The sequence below is a fragment of the Pleurodeles waltl genome, chromosome 11 (genome assembly GCF_031143425.1).
Source record: "Pleurodeles waltl isolate 20211129_DDA chromosome 11, aPleWal1.hap1.20221129, whole genome shotgun sequence".
In the NCBI taxonomy this organism is placed as follows: Eukaryota; Metazoa; Chordata; class Amphibia; order Caudata; family Salamandridae; genus Pleurodeles; species Pleurodeles waltl.
Genome location: NC_090450.1, coordinates 174,474,236 through 174,499,088, shown reverse-complemented (window position 1 = coordinate 174,499,088; position 24,853 = coordinate 174,474,236).

Here is a 24,853-nt window from a genome sequence, read left to right as displayed (position 1 = left end):
GTGATTCCGAGCTTGGCGGGGAACCGCCAGAAGACCGTACCGCGGTCAAAAGACCGCGGCGGTCATTCTGGGTTTCCCACTGGGCTGGCGGGCGACCGCCAAAAGGCCGCCCGCCAGCCCAGTGGGAAACACCCTTCCACGAGGAAGCCGGCTCCGAATGGAGCCGGCGGAGTGGAAGGGGTGCGACGGGTGCAGTAGCACCCGTCGCGAATTTCAGTGTCTGCTAAGCAGACACTGAAATTCAAAGTGGGGCCCTCGTACGGGGGCCCCTGCAGTGCCCATGCCATTGGCATGAGCACTGCAGGGGCCCCCAGGGGCCCCACAACACCCCTCACCGCCATCCTGTTCCTGGCGGTCGAAACCGGCAGGAACAGGATGGCGGTGAGGGGGTCAGAATTCCCAAGGCGGCGCAGCAAGCTGCGCCGCCATGGAGGATTCCCCTGGGCAGCGGAAAGTCAGCGGTACACCGCTGACTTTCCGTTTCTGGCCGCGGCTGTACCGCCGCGGTCAGAATGCCCAAAGGAGCACCGCCAGCCTGTTGGCAGTGCTCCCGCGGACCCCGGCCCTGGCGGTTTTTACCGCCAGGGTCGGAATCACCCCCTATGTTTTTATACTACGACCTATAGCAGCGAGTACATCGGACACAACCACAAACAGACCTGAGAGAGGTCTTTATCATCAGATGCAGAGCAAAAAGGATTCTGTGTATTCAAGAAGGCAGCTGTGAGTCTGTTTTCACAGTGAGTGTTTCTGAACTAGAGCTAATGAAGGACTATATTATTGGAAGGAGAGCTCTAGGAGTATTAGCAGGAATCAAGTTGTGCGAGTATGGTTAGAACAGGAGTAGAACATGTATGTCTGGCTTAAGCCAGAGCTTTGAATGAGCCAGAGTGTTAGAGGCAGAAATAAATAAACCTAGCTGAGTGAGTCGGGGTATCTTTGAGAACAGAATTATGGGTCAGTCTAGGCATTTTCAAAAGCAAAACCAGTGTAAGTATTATCATGAACTGACAATGAACATTTCTGAGTATTATTTATTTCAGAGCTGAGCAAGTTGTGAATTATCAAGAGCAAAGATGATATTGGTTATTGTATGGAGGTCAAAGTGTGTCTAGGCTCTATCAGGAGCAGGGGTGAGTGAGTCTGGATATTATAAGCAGAGCTCTACATTATCACAAGCCAAGCTACCAGTGGTCTTTATATATGAGCAGAGTGATGGGTATGTCTTAGGTATCCTGAGGTGCCAACATATAAATAACTCAAGAGTACTCATTATTTTATTTACATTTTCTGTAGCAATACTTTACCAGATGATTTTTCGCTCACATTTAAAGAACAGCCATATACAATAAAATTTAATTCAAGGAGACATCTGCAAATGTGGTAAATGTGCTACTTAGGTAGAGGGTGTGTGGGAGTGACAGGACTAACATTTCAGATCTGAATAATTGGCAGGGGGAAGTGTCCATAAGGGAGGATAATAGCATTAAGAGGTAGCTAACATACATCAAAAGTAAATGTGTCTGTATGCAAATTGTGAAGGGTAGTTTGGATTGTTAAATGCCTGCGTGAAAAGTGACAGATATTGGTTACATCCAAGAGTTCAGTCATGACTGGATATTGCCAGTAAGAGGGCAACATAGTTTGTTTTGTTCAGATGAATGACATTATATGCCAGGGGCCCACCTTTGAACTCCCAGCATCCAAGGGTAACCAGTTGAGCTCTCATAAAATCATGATTGGGTGACATTTGTACCTCATGTTTAGCCATGGGCCAATATATTATGAAGGGTAGTGCTTTAGGCAGGTTTAAGATTTGTACCAGTTAGGCTATTATCAGGTCCAGTGCTCTAAGTGACTTTAAATTCAAAAGTAGATGTGACTGAGATGGGAGGTGAAGGTGTAAGTGTCTCCCCAAAGCAATGTTTTCTGAATATCTGGGGAGATTCGGACACTGGCAGGGGGAAACGAACATGGAAAAGATTGGGCCTTGTAGTAGTGAAAACAAATATAGAAAAGTCTTGGAGAGCCGGGCTGTCCCCAGACTTGGAGACATGGAAGCAAGACATGGATTGGTGCTTGATGGTGAGTGGGTTGTGTTCGAGGGTAGGATGCCCCCGTACTTCAAACTAAGTGGAAAACGAGGCCAAGGAATGCAGCGCTCCTATTTTGAGCAATTAATTTAATACGTGCTTTCCAGATATCAAATAAAAGCACACGAGAATATGAACATGAGCATTTAACTTGAATGCATTAAAACACATGTACATGCCAAAATACTCACAGCAGTTAAAAGTGCAATAATCAACAATTAATATATGCAGTGAATATATATATATATATATATATATATATATATATATATATATATATATATTTGTGTGTGTGGACAGCCAAGCAAGATAATTAATAAAAATGCATCACAGTGGGGGTTGAATCCATCATTATCCTTGCCAACATCAAGCTGGGACCCTGAACAGCAGAGACAGGAGATCTTTCCTCAATAGGATCTGATTGGGCAGTGCGACCACTTCCAAAACAAGCTCCTCTGTGTCAGTGTTAAGTTTCCCCGCTTTATATACCTTAAAGTAACTCGAGAGGAAGATTCTAGCAATATACCCCTCCCTTCGGTTATTGACTTCAAATGTTGGCTGTACTTGGTCTGTGTCGAAAACATGCAAAAGAACTGGCCAGGCCCCAATGCACATTACCAAGACAGAGCTGTACCCTTCTCTGCTTAAAACATTCTCACCCTGGTACACTTTTATCACATCCGCATCCACAAAATATGTTCCCTGCTCTGGTGAGAAGAGCAAAAACATGCTTAGTATGGAAAACAAGCTTTGTGGAAAAATACCGGCACCACCAATGTCACGACACCTGAAGCTAAGCAAAAAATGGAGTAAGTGGTCTAGATGGAGTCGGTGGTTAAACACAGATAGCATTTCACTCCAGATACGGGGGAAACTTGGAATGGATGGTATATGTATAGAGGCCAGATATGTGGGATGTCTGAGCTTCCTGGTGAGGATGTGGCACACTCAAGGGACAATGCGAGAGACACAGTCGAGTGAAGGGACAAGGGGGGGGAATAGATGGGAAGGAGAAGGTGGCTCGAAGGTACTGTGAGATATATGACAGTGGCAAATTTGAAGATGGTTGTTGTAATTGAAAAGTCAATAAAAAAGATGTTAAAAAAAGAGTAGATCTGACATAGTTTAGTTATTATAACGCAGAATCTAAATATATAAATCTAATGCTGTATCTGGAAAAGAGCACTTGGGGACCGATTTACATACATGGCGCACTTTCCCTGTTTGTGCTATGGTGCACCTTCAAACAGGTGCTCTGTGCGCAAACAGGGAAAGTGTGCCTTATGTTGAATGCGCTTCCCTCAGGGAAGCTGCAAATTCATTCTGCCCTGGGGGCAGCACATACAAGTGAAATGCAGAGTGACTGGTTCACACTGCAGGTGGCAACCCCCCTGCACTTTAAAGAGGGGAGAGAGATCCCCTTGCAGGCGGGTGCAGCGAGGACTGCACCAGCTTGCAAGTGGATGTCTGGGGATACATAGTACCCCCTCGACTTCCTCCAAAGAGCCTGCAACAGTCTCCTGACAGCTGCAGGAGCAGAGGGCTCCATTCAAATGAGGGAATGCCTACTTGAGATAGTGCTGGCGCTATATGTGCGCCAGTGCTCTCTGTATTACAGAAGGGGGCACACAATCATCTGTGGACCCTTGTGTAATACCAAAGTGCCCTGGGGGCACACAATGTCGGGTCACATGCCCGTTGTGCCCCTGAGGCTCTGTCTATAATACGGGCCCTGTTTCTGGACATTATCAAGAGCAGATCAGAGTAAGCCTGGCTATTATCAGGACCAGGTCCTAAGTGAGTCATCAAGGCCACAGCTGAGTAAGTTGACATTATCCCTAGCAGAGACTAAGTGAAGGTCTATATCATCAGGAGGAGAGCTATGATTGTGTCTAGGTATTGGGGTTCAATCTGTTCTCTCTCAGTAGCATCGCTCCAAGAGGACATAGTGGTCTAGGTATGGGTTGGGAAAAGAGTCTCTATAATCATCAGCACAGACAGGCGACTGATATTTTCAGCTCCAGAGGAATCTTGGTAGAATCACAACCATCAATAGAGTGTTTCAGATTAACATGGGCATTTTGCTTCCTCTTTCACAGCACAACTTTTGGGGCAAGAGGCACAAGGCATCACAAAAAGACACTTGAGATTGCAACGCCTTCAAGTAGACTTTTAAGAATGTAAGCCAAAGTTGGACCATCATCATAAAGCAGCCATGGAAAATATTTTAGTAACAGCCTCATATTGCGTATGGGTTCAGCGAGTGAGAAACTCTGGGGCGAGGAGGAGGTCGAGGGGCCGCTGTGGGCACACAGAGGTCACCGCACAAAAATAATTTAATAAAATGCAGGCAAATGATGCTGTGATCAAATATGTTTCACTATTACCATGGCAAAAGGATTATTTGTCTACTGCAGGAAATCATGTAGGGAATGGAAACCCTCAGACAATCGAGCGATGGAGGCAGCTACCTTCTGGAGCCTACCATGGTTTGCCTTTGCTGCACTTGATATTTTAGCTCTGCACAGCACCAGACAGTGGCATAACAAATCAGGTCCTCCTGCAAAGTACATGGAGGGGCCCACTCCGGACTCACTCTGGAGCTCTCAGGCCAGGGTACTGTATGATGGGGGCCCCTGGAGTTTGGCTAGCCCCCCCATACCGCAGGGGATGCGGGGGCCTCAGGGTCTTCGTTACACCACTGGCACCAGAATCTTCATCTGACATTGTACAACAATACAGTACAATTACGCTGAGCATACTTGCATTGCAGAGGTAGAATATTTAATTTGTTAATGTATTGCTATTATAAAATGTACACAATCAGTGCACCTAGATACGCTCACAGCTGACAAGCAACACTCTACAGATCCACCTTACGTTACATTACAATGGAAACCACAAGGGCCAATTTCAAAATTCCAAATTTATCTACTAAAAGATTATTCTCCCCGTATTATTCCAATACTCACAACATTTTAATTCATAAAAGATGTCACTCAGCCCTGAGGCTGGCCTACCTTACAGGATCTCTTCATTGCTGCCACTGTTTGTTAAAGTTTTGAATGTCTTTTCTTGACTGTTTAAAAAACCCAGAACATACCATCATAAATCTACTTTTTCAACCGAACACTCATGGGTTGAGTAAGTACACCCTCATCATTTTCCACACATTTGTACAATACCCATAAACCAATCGTAACAAAGCAAATCTTGGGTGGACCTGATGTGTTACATTTCAGCTAGTATATTATTTTTATCATCCATAAACTTTTACGCTCAGGGCAGACATGCACACATGCACTCACTTTCTACAGTCCCCAGTACTAGTATCAAAGCAAATTGCATCATATGACCAGCCAAGGCCATTGTGACATTTTTGTCATAGAAACGCATCACTATCTTTAATACATGGCTCCTCCCCTCAGTAAAAAGGTAACCAGATGTGCAGACATGTACCAGTCAAGTTGTGGTTCTATAAGCTCATGTGAACTAATGATGAACCTGGCCCACAACTCCCAGAGATGCAGTAGATTAGAAAATGAAAACTCTGGATGAAACACACAATATGTAATTGACTGCTAATATTCCTTTCTAAATACAACCATTGCCTTTGGACCTCATGGGTAAGGAGCACTAAGGGTTGCAGGTGGGTGGGTCATGCCCACTCACTGATGGAGGGTTAAGTTATTAGTTTCTAGGTACTAAGCTTCCACACTGCCAGGGCTTTAAGTGGGATGAAAAAGATATGTAGAGTATCTAAAAGGGATGTGGCCTCTGTAATTAAGGATGTGACTTAAACATGTAAACTGAATTTCCATGATTCCCATAATGCGCCATTCAATTAGTATTTTGGTTCCCCTCTAAGCTGTCTATTATAGCATCCAGATATAACAACTCATATACACCTAGAACCAGCAAGAGCTATTGGCATTGTTAATGGGTATCAATGATTGTCAATGGTTGTTAGCCGTTTAAGACAAACTAGTAGCAACAATGAATTTATTGTAAATAATGCAAAAATTCTTATTAAAGTAAGAGAGTGTGAATTAAACATTACTGAGGTCTCTGGAAGTGCTTGTGGTCTTCAGTGTCTCAATCGCTCATGTTATGTTTCCTCTGTGTTAGTCATGTAATCCCTTTTTCGCTCATCCATCTACATACCTCACGCCTCATCTCTTTCCTCTTCAGCATCCTCTTTACTGTCCTGAATGCACTTCTACCCATCATTTTCACCTTACCCACACACACAATGCACTCACTCACCTGTAAACGTTTCCTTTTATTTCACATTGGCCTTGCCACTATTTTGACAATGGTTTACATCCTTCATATACATTTGCATAGAATCACAATTGCAACTGGAATAAATGACCACAGCTCTGTGTGCGTCTTAGAGAGCTTAAGGAGTGAATGACCATGTACTCTGAACACCTGCTTGACCCATTGTCTGGCATGGTGAGAAACTCGCACTGCCCTCAGTCTCAATTGCAGATCTCAGGTGTGGCCAGTTATAAAAACATGTAGCACAAGGTATGCACTACAGATTAATAAGCTTCACAAATCCAAATATAGAAACTCAGCAGCCTAGAAACAGCTAACAATCATAGGAATTGCAAGACCGAGTAAAACATGCGAAATGTAATCAAGAAATAAATCGCTAGTGTGGATTATCCTAAAGTTTTTACATTCATTGTTCGAAAATCAGTTTTGCCATCAAAGTTCAGAACATGAATATAGGGACCATTACGGACCCGTTTCATGTCCGTTTTTAATTACCGAGTCTGAGATCTGCTGGACGCAGCCTACTCAAAGCCCTGCAAATAGCACAGCCTTTTATAGATAACTGCTTTAGCAGAATTAAAGGCCAATGAAAACAACTAATATGCATTTTTCTCTGCAGAGCTCGAACAGACGTTCCTAAATTTTCTATAAACACTTGACTACCTCGGGGGCCATTGTCTTTCCAGTGTTGTAGAGCCTAGTAATGAGAAATGTAGAAACAGGGAACCTAAAGTAAAGCCTGTATGATTCAGCACAGCTCAAAAGATAAACTCAGTAACAATGTAAGGAAACGCCCATCGCCCCCTCTTACATACCAGCGCTTAGTCAGCCCTGCCCAGCTGTCCCCTCGTCGTCCTGTGCCGACCCATGTTGGGAGGAGGCTTCATATCTCGTAAAAATGTGTGCCTGAGGTGGGACAGTATTTATAGGCTTAACTAAACTGCGCCATCATTGTGCAGGCCAGGCCTCAAAACTCATGACGTCACGCGCAGCCAAACAATCACCAGGGTTGGCGGCCTGCAAGGCACTTTGCAGCAAAACCTTCCCATTTTAAGTATTAAGGTAGGATCAGCGCGCAATGCCCAAATAAAGCAAGAAAATAGTATTTATTTTGCCCTGTTTTATATTGCACCAAAATTACACCTTTGTAGCCATTTCGAACAAAGAATAAGAGAACAGCGTTGGTTCTAGCTTTAGAAATTATACCGTTGACGGCTAGTAAAGTTTGGAGGTTCACACATAGCAGCAGAAAATGCTTTATAGAGATGTAATGTACTTTGTGTCCACGTAAAGTAGACATTCCTTTTACTTGGTAGTTTAAACAAGATGACAAGGGATTGGTAGCCACGGAAGTGCCAGAGGACTACCTGACTTTCAGGCTAATCTCAACACAACAACTGGCGCATCCTCGCGTTTTCAGGTTTCAATTCAACACACAAGGTACTGTACAATTATCCAAGTAAAAGTCACGGTAAAAAGCGAAAATGAAAAGTAGACACACTTCGGACCCATACAGAAGTAAGAGAAAAAGATAAAATCAGTTAAATTACACGAAGGGCCTCATTTACAAAGTGTGCGGCAAATTTTGCTGCGCCGCTGTTATGTCGAGAACTCATTGTTTACAGTGTGTCAGTGGGTAGAATGTCGGATGTTGGATGTGTGTGTGGAGGTGGAATGTGGTGGGGAGAAGCTTGGGCTGAGTCCCTGTACAAGCTGTACCTTCAAGGGCTGAATCGCTGTACACGCTGTACCGTCTGCCCTAATTTAAAGAAATGAACTCATGGAAGGTGAACCGGTGTGGGAACCTTTTTGCATAGCAGCTGGACTGTGTCATTTCAGAAACGCAGGGATATCCGGTATTTACTACAATGCGGTGCCCCCCTCTGTTTTCCCTACCTCTGACAGTAAAATTAGCTGCCTAGCGCCAACGCAGGCGCCCTTGCACCATAGTGCAAGCACGCCTGCGTTGCAGGGAATGATTATTGATTGTTTATGTGCAGAAAGGGACACCTTCCTGCACATAAACATCAATAATGGCGACTTGCTAGCTCTATGTGTGCTGCATTATGCAGCAGACATAAAAGTAACAAATCTTCATTATTTATTGATTGTTTATGTGGAGGAAGGGACACCTTACTGCACATAAACAATCATTAATGGCGATTTGCTCCTTCTATGGTGCTGCAGAATGCATCCTACATAGAAAAAGCAAAAACGAGGAGAAGTAAAAGTATTTCTGCTCGTTGTGCCACTTTCATGCCACCACTGGGGTGGTGTTAATGTTTGGCACTGCCTCAGGTTTACGATTTTTCATAAATCTGGGCCAGCATCAAACAGTCACAGCCAACTGACCATGAAACAAGTCAACACAGTCGCCTCGTCCTGCTTCCACACACTTCCCATGCTCTGCAGAATCTTCAGCTGGAACCCAACCAACACCAGAAAGAATGTGACTCAGGCCTTCGTCACCATCCGCCAGGACTATGGCAATGCCCTCTATGCCAGCATCTCCACCCAGCTCCTCGGAAGACTCCAGACCATGCAGAACACTGCCACCAGAATCATCCAGGACCTCCCCAAATGAACCCATATCACCCCCACACCTGAGAGACCTCCACTGGCTCTCCGCCCAGAAAAGATGCCAGTTCAAGATCCTTGCCCATGCCTACAAAGCCCTCCATGACTTAGGACCTGCCTACCTCAACCATCGACTGAACTTTCACCAACCCTCCAGACAACTGCGCGCCTCCTCACTCGCCCTTGCACAGACCCCTGCACCGTCTTAGCCGCAGCCTTGGCTGCTCCTTCTCATACATCACTGCCAGGACCTGAAACAAACCTCCCCTCCAGCTCCATACTGCCCTCTCGCTGGCAGACTTCTCTGAGAGATTTAAGACCTGGCTCTTTGACGTAGGTACATTGCCTCGATACCCCTTGAGGGGACAGTGTTGCGCTTTACAACTGCTGTTTGATTGATTGAAAATGCAATGGGTGTTGCAGTGGAATGCCTACAGCAACACCCAGTGCACGCCCCTTTCACACAAAGTGATGCTTGTAAAGGGGCTGTATTTACAAGGCAGCATTAAGCCAGAAAAAGTGGCTTAACGAACGCTTTGTAAATACGGAGCAGGGCATTGCACCACCGGTACGTCAGCAAAAGTTACGTTCCTGTGGCACAATGCCCTTGTAAATGAGGCCTTTAGGTTGTCTACCTAGAACCTATATAAAAAAGAACGAAGTGCAACTTGGCTGCCACCATGTCAAGATTGGATGAGGATAACTGAAAGGATCTTAACCACCAACATGGATCCTGTTTTCAGAGATTCTGATTTTACCCATGGCACCAATGGATACGATTGTTCATATGGTGGCTAATGGGGGGCATGAGGCAGAAACTGATATACCAGGTAGAGTTTTGAAAGAAAAGCATTTCATTCCTTTGAAAGGCATTGGACCTGTGGATCTTGATGCCTTCAGGATGCTATCTCCTGCCTGAAGGGAAGCACACAGGTTAGGATATCCGAAGGGGTGTTTGCTGTTTAATTTATTTTGTCGTTAAAATGTTTTTTGTCTTGTGTAATCTTTAGTTTGAGCATAGGTAGGATATGCACGTAAAGTATTTTCATATAGAGCTCAATGTACTCGCCACCCTTGAGAACTAGCACCCCCTTTAAATCTAATATTCTGCCTCCTCCAGAGGTTTGCTAGGTCTTCCAGTGGAGTCTGGATTTCCACATCTTGGTCCTTTTGATGAATAGTTCTCTCCCTTCATTTTCATCAGTTGCTTCTTCCATCGTCGCTACTTTATTTCCCAGGTTACAGTTATCATGCTTGAAGTCATGAAGGTCCTTAGAGTCCTCATCTCTCAGCTGGGTGATGTCCTCCTGCAGGCTACAAAAGAAGAATACACGGGACAGGGGCATCTGAACTGTTTGCAATGGCCTGGCAGGACCTTGTCTTAGAGGTGGCGATTGAAACAATCTTACTTGGAAGCCTGAATGAGGTACCACAGGTCATGTCAGAATATCCTCTATTGGGCTGTCTTTCCTACTTTGGCCTGCTGTCATACTTGCCGGACTGCCCCTTCTATTGGCTGAATTCAAGTCTCCAGTGATGACCACTTATATTCAAGATCAGGTGAGAGACTGTGGGAGCTAATCTCCTTTGCCCACCAAGTAGCAACTGACTGAAAACAAAATATTTAATATTTCCTTTTTTTAGTATCAAATTATCCCATCAACCAGTTAAGGGAGGGCAGGATAATGCTAACCTCTGTGTCTTTAATGAAATTCAGATTCTCTTGGCAGTATATTTGGAAAATTGCTGTTTCATTACAAGATTGGAGGATCTGACTATGCTTGTTGGTAGCCCTCTAAAACTACATTTGACGTGTTCAATTGGCTTACCATAATGTTTAGCAAAGATAGAAGCATTCAACCGATCAGCTTCTCTCACATCTTCGAGTCTTCCACCTTTCCAAAAGGTTTGACTGGCCATTGCACTTCTTAAACAATGAGCATGATTTTTTTCTAAATTGACACCTGCTTGCTCAATGATACATTTCACCCACCTTGCAATATTGGCTGAAGTTACTGCTTTAAATAGTTTAACAAAAGCAACCTATAATTGGTTTACTCCATCAGGGCGAAATTCATCCATTCGAAAAACTGTTTCCTTCATACAATCAACAATACACAGTTTCTTGAACGCAGCAAATCTTGGAAAAAAAAAATATTATCTGACATAGTTTTTGTTCTTTTTGTAATATGAAACATTATGCCAAAGGGTCATAAGCCCTATTTCACACCCCCAGTGATTCAACATCAGAAACTCTGTTGTAAGAAATTAGACATAACAAAGAGGCTAGCTTCATAGACAACTTTTTAAATCTATTACCAGTCCATAAAGAAAACAAAGTCAGAATCAAATTGGCATCCCACAAGACATCATATCTTGGTTCAGGATGTCTCTACAATCTGATGCTCTTAAGAACCCCAGAAACCAAAACATGTTTGCCTACACTCATTCCATTAATCTGACTGTGAGCAGTAGAGACTGCTGACCTGTCTATTTAATTGTTCTATAATTAAGGCCTTTAACAAATTGTTCCACTAGGAAGTTAACAACCCCCACTATAGGAGCCTCCATGGGATCATAAATTCCTTTCCATGCACCAATGTACCCAAAACTGCCAAATTCCTTAATACCTACTTTGGGTTCATAGATTCCCAGATTAATTGAGTAGCTCCTCAGCTTTATCCAAAAGGCCTTAGATACCTGAAGATCTCCGGATACTTTCCAAGCAAGAAAGTTCAAAGTCCCTTTCTGAGCTGGGGGATGTTCTTCACCATCTACACCTCTCAACTGACCATCCAGAGCCGGAAGATAAAAAGGAATTTTGCATGCTAATTCTAGAAGCATTCCAAACCACACTTGTGACACCCAAAATTGAGTTACCAGCGCAGGGGTTCATTTCTCTTTTCTCACTTTCTGCAAGACCCTCTGAATCATGCACACAAGCATTCCAAGCCTTCCAACTCTGTAAGAATGCATCTACAGCTAGAGCCTCTGGATCTGGCCCCTAGATCAGGCATCTGTGTTGAAAAGTCAGTTGCTTGCAAACAGGTAGACACCAAAAATGATCTAGTTTTTCTGAAATACTCCTGGTTCAGTTACCAATCACTGTAATCTCTTAAGAATCTTGAATTCCAGCCTGCAGTTACATTGGTCATCTCAGACAAATATTCCACCCTTAAACTTATTTTGTGTTCCAAACAAACCATCCAGAGCTCTTTGTCTAAATCCGGAAGACCAAAGGACTTGTGATTTAAATAGGCCGCTGCAGAAACATTGTCCATTTTCAACAAAAATGCACTGCCTTGTAAACAATCTTTGAAACTCATGAGGGCATAAAGCCCTGCTGTCAAACATAAAATATTTTATGTGATGTCATCTTTCTGTGTTTGACCACAACCCATCAGACTCCTGAACACCAAGACGTGCACACCAGCCAGTTAGACTTGCATCTGACGCCAAAATGTACTCTGGAGTGTATCCAAAAATTGCTTGCTCACTCCAAGCATTTAAATTCTCTAACCACCTACTCAATTCCATCTTTGCCTCTTGATCTAGAACTATCTAGCCTCCATAACATAAGATTGCCCTGAGCAATCTTGCCTTCACTCTTTGTAATGAACAATAGCGTGATATGTTGGGAAATACTGTCTGAAATGAAGAAGATAATAAACCTATCAGTCTTGTTAACTCCATTATACTAAAAAATTTCTTTTTGAGTACATAGCGAATTTCCTTCCTTATCTTGGTGACTTTCTTTGTTGGCGATGACAAAACCATTTGACTGTGTCTATCATGAAGCCTAAAAACTCCTGAATATGTGAAGGGGTCAGAAATGAATTTTCTTTGTTCACAATAAAACCTAGTCTCTCCAGTACAGTTTTGACCATATCAAATCTTTCAGCACCTGAGATTGACATTGGGACATAATTAAAATTTCATCTAGGTAAATGATCATACGAACCCCTCTCTCACAGGTAGGAAACCGACACCCTCATCACCTTTGGTGAAACATCAAGATGCTGAGGATAGGCCAACAGGTAAGCAACAAAATTGGGAAAGACGGTTCTACCAGGAGAACTGTTGATAAGGCTGGCTGTTCTTTGCCTTGGGGACTGTAAAGCAAGTATCCTCCTGTGAGAAAACACGGCTGATTGCAGAGGCCCCATAACTTTTTGCCCCCATTTTCCACTTTTTGCTGGTGTTTTCCTGACTTTAAAGGTGCCCTGGGTACTGCTAACCAGTCCCAGGGCCTGTGCTCTGTGTAAAATGGATATGCAAATTAGGCTAATTATAATTGGCTAAGTTAACCTACCTATAAGTCCCTAGTATATGGTAGGGCATGTAGGTTTAGGGACCACAGCATAGGTGGTGCACACCTAGGTGCATTGCTGAGGTGCCCAGTGTCATTTTAAAAGCAAGCCTGCCTTGCTGGCTGCTTTTAAATTAAAGTTATATGCAAATTCGACTTTGGAATTAAAGGTACTTCCAAAGTCTTAAACTACCTTATTTTTACATATAAGTCACCCCTAAGGTGTGCCCTATGTGCCCCTAGGGCTGGGTGCCATGTAACTATAAGCAGGGACTTTATAAAAATAGATTTATAAGCCCTGGTGAGGTAAAAACAGCCAAATTTGTTTTTCCCTCATTGAAGTAAATGGCCTTCATAGGCTAGAATGGGCAGACTTTATTTTAAATTTTAAAGTCTCCTTAAATGTTACATACCAAGAATTTGGTATCAAATTGATTGTTGTAATAAATCCCACAACTTCCAGTTGTTGGATTTAATATAACTTGTCCAGGTAAAAAGTTTAGACTTTACCTAAAAAGTTGCCAATTTCAGCTCTGCATTGTTTTTGCTGCTGTGCTCTGATTGGCCAGCCTGCAGCTGCTTCTGCCAGGCTGCCTTGATGAGGTGTGAAGTGGCCAGGCTTCACACAAAGGAATGTGCTTGGGGGAGAGAATCTCCCCTCAGCAGATGGTGAGGCAGGAAGGGGGAGGGCTGCCAAACTGGTCTTCAAAGGCAGAGAAGGACATTTGGAGCACCCAGCAACACCCCCACATCCTGCAACCCCAGACAATTAGGTGCCCCCTTGATTAGATTAGGAGAGGGCAGGAGAGGGGTGTGTTTATGATTTTTAGCCACACCAGTGGGTGGGCTCAGCCAGATGTAACCTCCAAAAATCAGATTAATCCATGTTGGATTTTTAGAGACTGTTGCCTTCTGGGATGGATTTTTGCCACACTTCCCAGGAAGTGGTCATCACAGGGGGACGACCCTGTCCCTGATTGGAGAACCAGGGCCCCCCTGCTTTTCACCCAGGAGCAAGGATAAAACTGGCAGACCTGCACCCACACCTCAGATCCCCTCCAGAATTCAACAAGAAAGGAACTAAAGAAGAAGAAGGACTGCCCTGCTGGACCCCTGGCCTGCACCTGGACCCTGCACTCAGAAGGACTGCACCAGCTGCACACTTGGGCTTCACCACAAGAAGGACTTTGCCTGGCTTCAACTGGTTCAAGGAGGGACTCCCTGTTTGCTACAGGTGAAAAATTGCTAAACCAGAGTCCCCTGCACCAACTCCTGAAGAAAGCGACCAGCTGACCACTGTCCAGTGGCCAAAAAGGAGTTTGCGCCAGGTGCATTCTGGGAGTTGAAGTCTGCACCCCCCAAGGACCATCACAGAACTTCTGGACCCTTGGGGTGAGCTGTGGACCCCAAAAGAACCTTAAAAGAACATCTGGGTGAAGCCCCAGAAGTTTGGAAAAGATTTGAGAATTTTTGGAAAAAAGCTCCAGAGAGGGACCGACCCGCCGCGGAAATTCTAGCCGGCTTGCCTCAACCGCGACCCGGCCTGACTTCGTGGTTCGTCCCGGTAAAGAAAAACATCCAAAAAAGAGACTAAGTCCGAACGTAAAAAGTTGACCGGGACCTCCCAGCCATCGTATCCGAGAAGGGCTCCATGGACGTCGGATCAAGATCCAGGTTTACCCCGGTCGAAGGATTTTCATCTCGAAAAAACGACTAAGTCCGAAGGTAAAAGTCTCCACCGAGGAAATCCACATCGCGTATCCGGACAAGGGCTCCAGGAGGTCGGATTCAACTGGCAGGTTCGTCCCGGTGAAGAAAAACTTCAAAATAAAGACTAAGTCAGAAGGTAACTTTTTAACCGAGGCCTCCCGCGACCTGTAGCCGAGCAGGGCTCCATCGCGGTCGGCCTGAAAGTTTGACTTTGCCCCGGTCGAGGTGCAACCAGATGACCCGATTGGCGCTTTTTGTTTCTAAGCGCTAGAAAAGTAATAATTCTTAAAAAATTCATATCTCCGGTTCCCCTGAACCGATTTTAAACGTTTTTGTGTCATTTTAAAGATAAAAATATAAACTATTTTTATAAATTGGTTTTGGATTTTTAAACTGTTTCCTGTGTTTTATTTAATTACTGTTTTGTGATATTTGAATGCTTTACACTTTGGTGGTCATTCTGACCCTGGCGGTCTTTGACCGCCAGGGCGGAGGACCGCGGGAGCACCGCCGACAGGCCGGCGGTGCTCCAATGGGGATTCCGACCGCGGCGGTAAAGCCGCGGTCGGACCGGCACCACTGGCGGGGTCCCGCCAGTGTACCGCGGCCCCATTGAATCCTCCGCGGCGGCGCAGCTTGCTGCACCGCCGCGGGGATTCCGACCCCCCCTACCGCCATCCAGATCCCGGCGGTCGGACCGCCGAGATCCGGATGGCGGTAGGGGGGGTCGCGGGGCCCCTGGGGGCCCCTGCAGTGCCCATGCCACTGGCATGGGCATTGCAGGGGCCCCCGTAAGAGGGCCCCTACATGTATTTCACTGTCTGCTGCGCAGACAGTGAAATACGCGACGGGTGCAACTGCACCCGTCGCACAGCTTCCACTCCGCCGGCTCGATTCCGAGCCGGCTTCATCGTGGAAGCCTCTTTCCCGCTGGGCTGGCTGGCGGTCTGAAGGCGACCGCCCGCCAGCCCAGCGGGAAAGTCAGAATTACCGCCGCGGTCTTTCGACCGCGGAACGGTAACCTGACGGCGGGACTTTGGCGGGCGGCCTCCGCCGCCCGCCAAGGTCAGAATGAGGGCCTTTGTCTCCTAAGTTAAGCCTTGACGCTCGTTGCCAAGCTACCAAGGGTTGAGCTGGGATTAATTTACTGAGACCTAACTGTACCTATGTGGAGGTTAGTGGCTTGTTGCTAGGAGTAGGTACCTACCTGCCCTACCAATAACCCATTTTCCAACATAATTGGAAGCAGCGACGGGATCCTGTACTTGTGTTCAATATCACGTTACAGTTTTAGGTAAAACAAATTAAAAGTCCTTTAAATTGTCCTAGTGCAAAAATTGTTTTTTAATTTTTAATTTGGATTAATTTCAATTATTGAATTTTTGTAATTTTTCTAAATTCTTGTTTCCAATTTTTGCAAAAAGTTTTTGTTGACACAAAACTAGGGAACCATGGAGCTTGATCTGGCTAGCCTACCCACACTGACAGTAGTCCAGCTTAGGGGGTTGTGTATTGAAAGAGGGTTGCCTGCAACCACTGATCTCAGGAAGCAAATCCTGATCACATCCCTGACAGCATGGGCTGAGGCCCAAGAGGTAGAGTCAGAAGAAGCTCCAGAGGAGGGAGAAAGAAGGGAGGATGCTAGCTCTAACCACTCAGGGGAGGGAAGGCATCTGAGCCTAAGTGAGGATGAGGAAGAAAGGTCCTCAGTAAATACAGTCACTAGGGGCAGATCCAAAGCTAGTGGTGGGATGAGGGTCCTTTCAGGAGGAGAGAACCCATCCATCAGAGAAAGAGAGCTGGAGGCCCAGCTAGCATACATAGCTTTGGAAGCAGAGAAGCTGGCCCTAGAAAAGAAAAAGTGGGCATACAAAGAGAAAAGAGATGGAAGCAGCGATAAAGAAGCTGAGGTGTCCATGGGTGGGGGAGTTTGCCCCAGATTACCCAAGGGGGTAGTTCCTGCTTATGTAGAGGGGGATGACATAGATAAGTGGCTGGGGGCCTTTGAGAGGGCACTCCAAATGAGAAGGGTTAGGCCTCAATACTGGGGTTCCCTTTTGTGGGAGTTGGTCCCCAACTCAGGGAGGGATAGGCTTCTGACCTTAAGGGGGGAGGAGGCAGATTCATACCCTAGTATGAAGAGGTGCTTAGCCAAGAAGTTTGGTCTGACCCCAGAGCAATATAGAATGAAGTTCAGGGACACCCAGAAGGTCAGTACCCAGTCTTGGGTTGACTTTGTGGACATTTCACTAAAGGCACTAGAGGGCTGGATTATTGGTAACAAAGTAGATACTTATGAGGGGTTATACAATCTGATCATGAGAGAGCACATCTTGACCAATTGTACCCAAGAAAGGTTACGCCAGCATCTAGTGGACTCTAAGCAGACCAACCCTAGAGAGCTAGGGGAGGCAGCTGATGAGTGGTTGAGAACCAGGGTGGTTGTCAAGTCCCAGGGGGGAGACTCCAAGAAGGGGGGGACAGGTCCCCAAAAACCTAAGGAGGGAGGTGGTAAGCCCACCACAGAGACTCCCTCTGTACCCCAGAACCCTAAGAAGGAGGAGAGTAAATCCCACTCCCACTCTGAAAAGCAGAGACAGGGAGACCAGGGTTAAAAAACTCTTGGACAGTAGGGCTTGCTTTGACTGTCAGCAGACAGGTCACTTCAGAGGAGATGCAGCCTGTCCAAGGAAGGTGGTTAGCACTGGGCTGTCCAGTGTAGCCATAGAGGAGGATTCCTCAGATGATGAAGTCCTCCTAGCATTGTGCTGGGAGACAGGACCAGATGGTAAGCTGGTGATCCCTGAGGGTGGGAGTAGGCACTTCCACCACATTCAAGTGAATGGGATCCCTACCACTGGCCTGAGAGACACCTGTGCCAGTCACACTATAGTGAGTGACCGGTTAGTGACCCCAGACATGTATGTCCCAGGAAAGACAAAGAAAGTCAGGATAGCCACAGGGGAGGTCACCTCCAAACCTGTAGCCATAGTGCCCCTAGAGAGGGAGGGTATCCTTGACTGGATTAGGGTGGTAGTCAGTGCTGACCTTCCCCTAGATTGTATCCTGGGCAATGACCTCCCAGAGGTGAGTCTGGTCACAGATGGGGTGGTCGCCCAGGGCGCCCCCCCAACCCAAAGTCCTGGGGAGTCAGTCCCTACAGTTAGGAGACAGGGGTCCCCAAGAAAAGGAAAGAAGAAAAGGAAGGGTAGGCCACTCTTAAAGAGAGTTCCAGGGAGCCAAGGGCCTTCTGCCCCAGTAAGGGGGGAGCCCAGAGTTGGCACTGGTGAGGCCTCACCTGACCCCAAGGAAGTCCTGAGTAGTCAGGCAGCTGTCCAGATGCAAGGTGTTGCCCCTGCACTGACAGAAGGGAGAGTGGAAGGAGGGTGTCTGCCACAGGAGGTGGTAGGCCCCCACTCTAGACAGCAAGAGGGGTGCCAGGACCCCAAAGATGCCCCTAAAGCAGCTCAGCCACCTGTCAGTGGAGAGCTTAGGGTGTGGTTCTGGGTACTGACAGCTGTCAGTAGCCTCTGCTGGGTGCTAGCCTTCCTGGCAGCACTGTACTTGGCCTGGGAGGCAGACCCCAGGGCCAATAGCAAAGTAGGCCCCCTGACCCTATTGGTCATGGTGGGGTTGCTCAAGTGTTGGGTGACCTCTTTGGGTAAGCTAGGTGTTGCCCTAGCAAAGTTTGGAGTAGGGGAGGTGGGCACCTCACTACCCAAGTTGGCAGAGAGAAAGGAGGAAGACCCCCCTAGAGGAAAGTTTCAGTTTGAGTTGGGTCCTTTTACTGTTGGGATGGCTTCACTACCCAGAGGGAGTGACCCTGACAGGAGGATGTAAGGCAGAGTAGGCCCTGCAAAGGGACAGCCAGTTTTCTTCACTGTCTTCCTCGCCTAACAAGCCAGGAAGACTCTCCCAGGGTTGGGCTGCGTCTCCTGGGCGTGTGGGCTGGGGGGGGGGGTTGTGTGAGAAAACAGGGCTGATTGCAGAGGCCCCATAACTTTTTGCCCCCATTTTCCACTTTTTGCTGGTGTTTTCCTGACTTTAAAGGTGCCCTGGGTACTGCTAACCAGTCCCAGGGCCTGTGCTCTGTGTAAAATGGATATGCAAATTAGGCTAATTATAATTGGCTAAGTTAACCTACCTATAAGTCCCTAGTATATGGTAGGGCATGTAGGTTTAGGGACCACAGCATAGGTGGTGCACACCTAGGTGCATTGCTGAGGTGCCCAGTGTCATTTTAAAAGCAAGCCTGCCTTGCTGGCTGCTTTTAAATTAAAGTTATATGCAAATTCGACTTTGGAATTAAAGGTACTTCCAAAGTCTTAAACTACCTTATTTTTACATATAAGTCACCCCTAAGGTGTGCCCTATGTGCCCCTAGGGCTGGGTGCCATGTAACTATAAGCAGGGACTTTATAAAAATAGATTTATAAGCCCTGGTGAGGTAAAAACAGCCAAATTCGTTTTTCCCTCATTGAAGTAAATGGCCTTCATAGGCTAGAATGGGCAGACTTTATTTTAAATTTTAAAGTCTCCTTAAATGTTACATACCAAGAATTTGGTATCAAATTGATTGTTGTAATAAATCCCACAACTTCCAGTTGTTGGATTTAATATAACTTGTCCAGGTAAAAAGTTTAGACTTTACCTAAAAAGTTGCCAATTTCAGCTCTGCATTGTTTTTGCTGCTGTGCTCTGATTGGCCAGCCTGCAGCAGCTTCTGCCAGGCTGCCTTGATGAGGTGTGAAGTGGCCAGGCTTCACACAAAGGAATGTGCTTGGGGGAGAGAATCTCCCCTCAGCAGATGGTGAGGCAGGAAGGGGGAGGGCTGCCAAACTGGTCTTCAAAGGCAGAGAAGGACATTTGGAGCACCCAGCAACACCCCCACATCCTGCAACCCCAGACAATTAGGTGCCCCCTTGATTAGATTAGGAGAGGGCAGGAGAGGGGTGTGTTTATGATTTTTAGCCACACCAGTGGGTGGGCTCAGCCAGATGTAACCTCCAAAAATCAGATTCATCCATGTTGGATTTTTAGAGACTGTTGCCTTCTGGGATGGATTTTTGCCACACTTCCCAGGAAGTGGTCATCACAGGGGGACGACCCTGTCCCTGATTGGAGAACCAGGGCCCCCCTGCTTTTCACCCAGGAGCAAGGATAAAACTGGCAGACCTGCACCCACACCTCAGATCCCCTCCAGAATTCAACAAGAAAGGAACTAAAGAAGAAGAAGGACTGCCCTGCTGGACCCCTGGCCTGCACCTAGACCCTGCACTCAGAAGGACTGCACCAGCTGCACACTTGGGCTTCACCACAAGAAGGACTTTGCCTGGCTTCAACTGGTTCAAGGAGGGACTCCCTGTTTGCTACAGGTGAAAAATTGCTAAACCAGAGTCCCCTGCACCAACTCCTGAAGAAAGCGACCAGCTGACCACTGTCCAGTGGCCAAAAAGGAGTTTGCGCCAGGTGCATTCTGGGAGTTGAAGTCTGCACCCCCCAAGGACCATCACAGAACTTCTGGACCCTTGGGGTGAGCTGTGGACCCCAAAAGAACCTTAAAAGAACATCTGGGTGAAGCCCCAGAAGTTTGGAAAAGATTTGAGAATTTTTGGAAAAAAGCTCCAGAGAGGGACCGACCCGCCGCGGAAATTCTAGCCGGCTTACCTCAACCGCGACCCGGCCTGACTTCGTGGTTCGTCCCGGTAAAGAAAAACATCCAAAAAAGAGACTAAGTCCGAACGTAAAAAGTTGACCGGGACCTCCCAGCCATCGTATCCTAGAAGGGCTCCATGGACGTCGGATCAAGATCCAGGTTTACCCCGGTCGAAGGATTTTCATCTCGAAAAAACGACTAAGTCCGAAGGTAAAAGTCTCCACCGAGGAAATCCACATCGCGTATCCGGACAAGGGCTCCAGGAGGTCGGATTCAACTGGCAGGTTCGTCCCGGTGAAGAAAAACTTCAAAATAAAGACTAAGTCAGAAGGTAACTTTTTAACCGAGGCCTCCCGCGACCTGTAGCCGAGCAGGGCTCCATCGCGGTCGGCCTGAAAGTTTGACTTTGCCCCGGTCGAGGTGCAACCAGATGACCCGATTGGCGCTTTTTGTTTCTAAGCGCTAGAAAAGTAATAATTCTTTAAAAATTCATATCTCCGGTTCCCCTGAACCGATTTTAATCGTTTTTGTGTCATTTTAAAGATAAAAATATAAACTATTTTTATAAATTGGTTTTGGATTTTTAAACTGTTTCCTGTGTTTTATTTAATTACTGTTTTGTGATATTTGAATGCTTTACACTTTGTCTCCTAAGTTAAGCCTTGACGCTCGTTGCCAAGCTACCAAGGGTTGAGCTGGGATTAATTTACTGAGACCTAACTGTACCTATGTGGAGGTTAGTGGCTTGTTGCTAGGAGTAGGTACCTACCTGCCCTACCAATAACCCATTTTCCAACACCTCCATATCCAGATTCAGCGGGGCACTAGGCAGAGGTGTTCATATTCCCCAATTCTTTTTGCCCTTTATATTGATCCCCTGCTTAGGAAATTAGAGATTAATGAATGTATTTATCTATGAGTTTTCATGACTGGGACCTGGGACGCAAAGGCGCTTCAATATGTAGATGATGTTGCTACTGTTACTTCAGCTCCCGGGGTAGGTATGGAGGAGATTGAGCATGACGCATTATCCTTCGGGGAATTTGCTGGATAGCTGCTGAACTGTGGTAAGACACGGGTAGTGATTAACAGATATACCTGATTTATGGATATGCGCTTTCTTGATAGAGGTGTATTTCTGGAAGTCACTTTCATGATCAATTTAGATCAAACTGTGGAGGGTTACTTAGCACCGGTTAATGAGAAGGCCAAAAATGAACTCCAGAGATTGGGCAGTCTTCATCTGTCTACTGTGGGTCATGGTGACATTATTAAAATGGTAATCCTGCCCAAAGTTTTGTATTTCTTCTGGGCTATCCCGCTGGAATTTTAGGGACATTGCTTTGAACTATTGGGTGAGCTTTTATGTAGTTTTTTATGGGCATTCGCTAAGACCAGATGGGCCCTTAAGTATTTGATGCTGCCCAGGGAGATGGGAGGGTGGGCGATCCTGAATTTTAAGTTTATTACTGGTCAGCAGCATTTCAATATATGTACTCCTTGGTCAGGGAATGTAGTGAGGATAAGTGGAGTGGTTGTACAGTTTCCCCTGCCTTTGCTTTTTTGATTCGGGAAGAAGCCTGGGAATGCTTTTTAAGACAGGTTGAAACTAGCTACTTCAAGAAGGTCCGGTTTAAGACTCTCCAGGCTGCTGGTAACATTTTGATTGCCTTACGAAGGAAGCTAGGGCTAGGGTGACTTAATCATTATATATCCATAGAAAGAAATCCCATACTCCCTGAAATATTTGGTGATCTTTGTGTACAAGCTTAGGAAGGTGGGGGCTGAGGATGCTGGAAGACGTTTATGATGGGTCAGAATTGTCTCTTTTGAGGAGCCGTGGGGGAATGCTATGATTAAATAAATATAAGGACTTATTTAAATATCTTCAAATCAGAGACTTTCTTTTTAGGAAGGGAGGTGATCCAACTAGAGCTGATCGAGCTTTTAGGGGACAGTATGGAATGCTCAATCATCCAAATATATAGCACTCTGAACTCTCTTTCTAGGGATGATCTTGAGAAACAGACAGAAAAGTAGCAGAAGAAATTTGGTTCCCTTGATAGTTCCTTTCTCTAATCTCTCGCACTCAGCCAATAGGTGTTATGTGCAGCCAGCCTCCAAGCTCAAAATTACAAAACAATGTTTGATTTGTATTACTCTCCTGCAGAAATTGCCAAGTCAGGGGGATCGACAGGCCCTCACTGCCTGCGGTGTCTGCATCCAGAAGCAGATTCTTTAAAAAAAAAAGGGTTTTTTATTTTTATTTTTACACACAAACCATGGAAGGTTTTACAATCATGTGTCACCTTCACCAGTGTTGTCCTACACAAAGGTCTGAAGTACAAAACCTGACACAGTATATACTGCAGTAGACTAAAATCAATACTATATAAAGTAAATGACACAATGTTCACAGTCAATCAGTCTGGTTAGTAGCCATCCCCTTCTTCGCCCCTGGGCTCCCACCCCAGTGACCCTAGTCTATAATAAGTTCTCCACCACCTCTAGACTTAGGGGGTAGCCTCTGCTGTAGTTTTTCACTTTTTTGGTTGCCGTGTATAGGTCCATTCCCCTTCTCCATTCCTGCATCGAAGGTACTTCTGACACCCCCCATAATTTGGCCACATCCCTCTTGGCCACCATGAGACCCAAGATACAAAAATCAAGTTTGAAACAGGGAAGATCAACATCACTAGGGATCCCCAGAATCACAATCTGTGAATCAGGTTCAAGCAACACCGCCAATATAGCAGAGAGTTCCCCAATGATCTCATTCCAGTAGGCCTGAACATTTGGGCATTCCCAAAGTGTATGCATAAAGGACCCTATGGCATCTGTGCAGAGTAAACATGCAGGAGAGAGCGCTTTTCCCATACTGTGTAGTTTGCAGTGGTCAAAATAAACCCTGTGGAGTATTTTAAATTGTATTAAGGTCAGATGTGCCTTAATGGCTACCTGCCGGGAGTGTATTAGCACCACCTTCCAAGCTACGTCTTCTAAGTCGCCGACATCTCTCTGCCATCTCTATCTCTCAGCAGGCCTAGGGTATCCTGCAGACTATAGTTTATAGTTCTGTATGTTGCAGAGATGGAAACCCTGCACAGCTTGTCCAGCAAGATATAACCCTCCAGGGGAAGCAGGATACAAACCTCCAGGGGAGCATACTCAAGTATGTCAGCTCCCGCAGTCCCTTTGCCCTCCAGGCATGTCAGAGTTGGGCATAGCGCAGGAACTAGGACATGTGTAACTGGTATCCCCCCTGCAGCAAGGAGAAGGACATAATATCCTTGTCTTTAACAATGTTGTCCACCCTAGAGATACCTATAGTTTCCCACACTTCAAAGCCCAGCAGCTCTGCAATTCCTCTCAACCACGTCCCCTTCCAGAGAGGTATTTCCTGGGTTATTTTGTGGGCCCATCCCAGTGTCTTTGTGGCCTTGTCCTAGCTCTCAATCCTATCTGTGTTGGAGGTGGGAGCCTCTGGATTCCCCTCCCCTCTATACATGTAGTGCATGTGTGTTTTGTGCCTAACACGGCTCTCTCGAGCCTGAATGTTGGGTGGTCATGTGAGGGGTAGATCCAGTTATAAATGTTGAACTGATGTGCTGCCCAGTAATCAACTTCCATGTCAGGCAGTGCCAGGCCCCCATTATATTGATTCCATTGTAATGATTTAAGCAAGATCAATGGATGCGTCCCATTCCAGAGCAAGGTCATCAGCCTTCTGTTAATCTTGGTAAACATTGTTAGTGGGATTGGGTAGTGTATGTTTTGAAGAACATACAGCAGTTTAGGCAATGTAATCCTTTTGAATATTGCTGCACGACCCCTCAGTGAGAGAGGCAGGACTCTCCATCTAGCAGCGTCATCCTGAAATTTGAGCAATAGTCTTCCCACATTTTGGCAGAAACATAGTTCTTTTTTCAACGTCATAAACATCCCTAGGTATTTAAACCCTTCCTCTGATTTTCGAAGAGCAATGGCAGAGGCTCTTGCGTCATTTAGGGGCCGTATAGCATTGACTTATCCCAGTTTATCCTATATCCCAAATGGGCACCATAATCACCCAAGAGTCAGAAGAGTGTTGGAATAGTGCCTTCCGGATCAGTTATGTATAAGAGGATATCATTGGCATATAATGATATTTTCTCTATCAACTTGTTCCCCTGCTGCCACCCGGAACCCCCATCCCTTGAATGTTGTTGTATCCTGCATGCCAGG